Below are 5,160 nucleotides of genomic sequence, written 5' to 3'. Positions count from 1 at the left end.
AGCTGCAGCCCAGTGCTCGCCTAAGTATCTGAAATCCTACCGAGTAGAGAGCAGACCTCCCACTCGGGGGCTTAGCTGCAGCCTAGCGCTCGCCTAAGTATGTGAAAATCCTACCGAGTGGAGAGCAAACCTCCCACTCGGGGGCTTAGCTGCAGCCCAGTGCTCGCCTAAGTATCTAAAAATCCTATCGAGTGGAGAGCAAACCTCTCACTCGGGGGCTTAGCTGCAGCCCAGTGCTCGCCTAAGTGTATTGGGGAACAAGTCGATTGCAATAAGCGCTTCGCTTTAACCTGCAAAAGACACCTCAAACCAAATGCAAACATATTCAACGACGAATCCAAGTTCGGATAACACCTAACAGAACTGAAAGTGTTCAGGTGCTAGGCCTGTTAAGGTTTGTCGGTTACAAAACTCACTCGGCATATCGAGGCAAATTTAAAGTATCAAGCTCAGAAGTTTTTTACCCCTCCTGTGGAGGGCTGGAAGGTGCCACAAACTCGTCCAGATCAATTCCATCTGCAATCCGAGTGGCAGCGGCAATGAAGGTCTCCATGAAAGATCTGAAATCGTGCTTCTTGGTGTTAGCCACCCTTAGAGCCACCAGCTTGTCCTCTCGTGCATCCTTGCAGTGAACGCGGACCAGAGACAGAGCAACATCTGCACCGCACCTGGCCGAAGACTTCTTCCACTCCTGCACTCGACTTGGGACCTCGTTCAGTCGAGTCATCAGGGACTCGAGGTCGTTCTGGAGTGTCTCTCTTGGCCAGAGTGTTGTGTCGATGCGAGAAGTTGCGACCTTCAGCCTTGCGAGATAATCGATGACAGCAGCAACACGAGATTCAAGCCGGAGCACGTTCATGGCGACTTCATCTTTCACAGGAGAGTTGATGGGGTCCAGATTTACTTCCAGTCGACCAGTCTCCTCTTCAAAGTTCTGACAAAATTCTGCAAGCACAACCATCGAGTCAAGACAAACAGTCGGAGGTTACAATTAAAATATTTGTTTGATACAAAGGATTACCTTCAAGCATGAGGAACAACTTCTTGGCGAGTCCACCCAGATAAGCCTCTAGATCGTTCTTCTTTCTCTTCAACTCACTGGCCTTGTCATTCAGGGTGGTCTTGTCACTTTTCAGTCGACTGACCTCCTGGTTGGCAGCATCAAGAGCAGCTTTCAGATTGGTGTTTTCTTCTTCAAGCTTGGTCACTGAAGCCAGCTTCTCATCCGCAAGCCTGGTCTTCTCTAAAGCAGTTTTTTGCATCTCGGCCAAGTCAAGCTCTTGCTTATTCAGGGCATCCCTCACTTTGTCTGCAAAGTTACAGTGAGATTAGATTCGAAAACAAGTGAGAGGCAAAGGCAGTCGTCAAAGGCCTCACCAAGCATACCTTTAGCTTCCTCCTTCGCCTTCGTCAAGTTCTCTTGGGCCAGTTTCAGATCGAGCTCGAGCTGAATGTGTTTGTTCTCCAACTCAGTATAACGAGCCGCAAGGTCACAGGATTTCTACGAAGAACCAATCGATAGATGTCAAAGACAATTCACTTCCGAGTGAGTAACGAAAAATCATAGCGTTTCTAAGACTACGGCTGAATGCAAACATTCGACCATAGTCTCGGGGACTACACCCAGTGGGTGCACTCAGCGTGCCCCCACTAGTTTCATCAGTTAGAGTCGACCAGTCGACCAACAACACATCAAAAAAAACGGGAGATGTTCTTCAGACTATAGTCAACTGCCCGCAGTCGACCACAGTCTCGGGGACTACACCCAGTGGGTGCACTCAGTGTGCCCCCACCGGTCTATGAATCTATTCGACCTAGTCGAGTAAGGAAAAAACTTAAGACATAAAGCCTATGGTCGACTGCCAGCAGTCGACCATAGCCTTGGGGACTACACCCAGTGGGTGCACTCAGCGTGCCCCCACTAATCCGGAATTTCAATCGACACACCCAGTGGGTGTAGGTCAAACTCTAAGAATTTCAGAAAGAAGAGTTTTCAGATATCATATCCTAACAGAACAGGCAGTGACCGACTGACCTGAACATTACTCTGAAGAGCCGAACTGGCGTCATAGGCTGCCTGGCTGGCTTCTCGTATTGCCTTCACTTGCTCCATCATGACCCCCGCTTGGCGTATTGCTTCTTTAGCAGCACTAGCTTGGTCTTCTGGAACGGGGTAGGTGGAGAAAAGCGAGGGTTGAGCAGCACTCGACGACGAAGGGCGAGCACTCGTCAACGGCACCGCAAAGGTTACGGTGGGTCGAGTGACATTGTCTCCCTCCACGACCAACGTCTCGGGTGCCGGCACATCATGAGTCGCCTTGCCAGCAGACGTTTTCTTGCTCCTCCTCTACCGCGGTGGTTCTTCGTCGTCGTCGTTAGGAAGGTCAATAACAATGTTAGATGAAACTGCAGAAAGAATCAAAATTAGAGATAATAAGTCAGTCGACTGAAAACGGCATCACAAGAGTCATACCAGGTTTTGAGGTAGCAGCATCCTCCATCTCGTGGTCTTCGGCCCTGGCCGAAGTATCAGAAGTAGCAGCGCTGCAGTTCCGGAAGTCAGTCGATTGACCCATGAGTCGACCAAGGGAAAGTTCATGAAACGGGGAAAACTCAAGACTACCATTACCCTGAGATCGTGGAGATCACCATCTTCATCTTCGGCAAGACCTTCGCAGGTTTCGACGGTGCCACTCGAGATTGCTTCGGAGCCTTCTCAGTCGGTGCCGGAGAAGTAGTCCGAGGGTGTTTGGTCGACTGGGTAGCGGTCGCGACCCCCTTACCACGCTCAGTTGCGGGATCATGGACAAGTTTCGAGCGTCTTTCCGAGCGGGGAGGTGCAACTTCCTCCTCCTCCTCCTCCTCTTCTTCCTCCTCACCAGAGTCATCGCCCTCGTCATCGTCGTCAGCATCCGAATCCCACTCCTCCGGGCTTTCGCCCCCGCTTCCTTCCTCCTCCTCAGTCGGCGCCTGTGCTCCATTGGGCATCGAGTATAATTCAGTGGTGGCCTGTCAGACAACAAAGCAAAACAAAGATCAATCGACCAATTCGCGGTAAAGCAGAATGGATAAAGCAAGATTACAATCGGAGATAAGTGACCATACCGTGTCCGGCGTATAAGTACAGTCGAGTGGCAGGATCCTCCTGGCCCCTCGAGGGTTGTCCTTGTTCCCTGTGATGGCGGCCACCCACCTCTCCAGCGTGGCGTCGTCGACTGCTTCTGGATGGACCCGAGTGGTGTCTTCGGTACCACAGTACAACCACATCGGGTGGCCTCGGTACTGAAGCGGTTGGATGCGCCGCCTAAGGAAGACTTCCAGAAGATCCATGCCTGTCACTCCGTCCCGAACGAGTTGGACCACGCGCTCCATCAACATTTTTACCTCGGCTTTCTCCTCAGGAAGCACCTTCAGAGAAGACGATTTGTCCACTCGGTCCATGGAGAACGGAGGGAGACCAGTCGACTGCCCCGGCGTCGACTCGTCTTGGCAGTAGAACCAAGTCGACTGCCACCCTCTGACCGACTCAGGAAGGGTCATGGCCGGGAAAGTGCTCTTATTCCTCAACTGAATCCCAAGACCCCCGCACATCTGAATAACCTTGGTCCTCTCATCGTCCGGACTCGCCTTTTTCACTGTCTGTGAGCGACAGGTGAATATGTGCTTGAAGAGACCCCAGTGTGGTCGACAACCCAGGAAGTTCTCGCACATGGACACAAAGGCAGCAAGACAGGCGATGGAATTGGGATTGAAATGATGGAGTTGCGCCCCAAAGAAATTCAGAAACCCTCGGAAGAAAACACTCGGCGGCAGAGAAAAACCACGGTCTACATGAGTGGCTAAGAGAACGCACTCACCCTCCTGCGGCTGCGGCTGACACTCGGTCCCCGGAAGCCTTGCTGACCCGTGGGGGATCAGTCCCTCATTGGCCAGGTCATTGAGATATTTCTCCGTGATGGTCGAGCGGATCCAATCCCCTTGGACCCAACCCTTTGGCAGGCGGGACCTTGACGACGATCCGCCCCGACTGGACGGTCTCCCCTTCGCTTTCCCCGTCGCCGTCGCCTTCTTCGCGCGCTCTAGGGCCGCCGTCTTCTCCTTCACCATTGTCGCCGGCGAAGCGCGCGAGGAGCGGATAGGCGGAGGCGAGAGCAGGCGGAGGCAAAGAGGGAGGAGAGAAGAATGGGAAGGCACTGTTCAAAAAACCCTCCCCCGGCGCTTTATATAAGGACGCTTCCGAGTGGCTGACGAGTGGGTCCGAGCGATCCTGCCACATCCCGAAACAGTCGCGCACGCACGATACGTGGCGAAAAAGGCGGCACGGAAATCGAGGCGTCCACGCCTTATCCCATCCGATTGCCGCGGTCCGGCCCGCTTCGCGCGCTTCCCAAATTTCGGATCCCGCAGAATCCGCTAAACAACAGATCAATCTGTCAGACGATATCTTTCTTGCGATCCGTCGCTCGAAAGTTCACCAAAGTTCAAAAGGTTCACTCGACAGAAGACAAGAATGGATCAAGGCGACTGAAGCAAAAGTTGACGCCAACGCCGAAAGAAAAATCGCCGATCCAAGATACGACATAATCAAAGCATAGGAAATGAGTCGGAGAAAATCATCAACTCCTTCCTCACTCGAACCTCGATCCATTCGGGGGCTAATGATGATGTTATGTACCTAGGGTAGGGTCATGGACCTATCTAGGATACCATACCCAAGGACATCCTTAGACGAAGCTACCTTCCAGTCGATCAAGAGAGACTTCACTCGACCGGCTAGAAGACACTCGACGAACCTAAAGACACTCGACCATGAAGACTCACTCGACCATCAGGAGTTCAGGATCTACTCTGTATCCAAACGGTCTGTAATTAAGTAGTCTTAATGGTCATGATGACACTTTATGTAGGGCGTTACCAGTAACGCCCGGCCTTAATGTACTTTAATCCTCTGCTACGTGGGTTGGCTGGGGTCCTGGCGTCCTCTATATAAGCCACCCCCTCCACTGGTAGAAAGGTTCGCACCCCTGTAATCCTTAAACACATAAACCAGTCGACCGCCTCTAGGCTATTACTTTCTCAGAGAAGGGCCTGAACTCGTTAAACACTCGTGTGTACAACTACTCCATAGCTAGGATCTTGCCTCTCCATACCTACCCCCAC

The sequence above is a fragment of the Triticum dicoccoides genome, chromosome 5B, assembly GCF_002162155.2.
Source record: "Triticum dicoccoides isolate Atlit2015 ecotype Zavitan chromosome 5B, WEW_v2.0, whole genome shotgun sequence".
In the NCBI taxonomy this organism is placed as follows: Eukaryota; Viridiplantae; Streptophyta; class Magnoliopsida; order Poales; family Poaceae; genus Triticum; species Triticum dicoccoides.
This window is presented reverse-complemented; position numbering follows the sequence as displayed.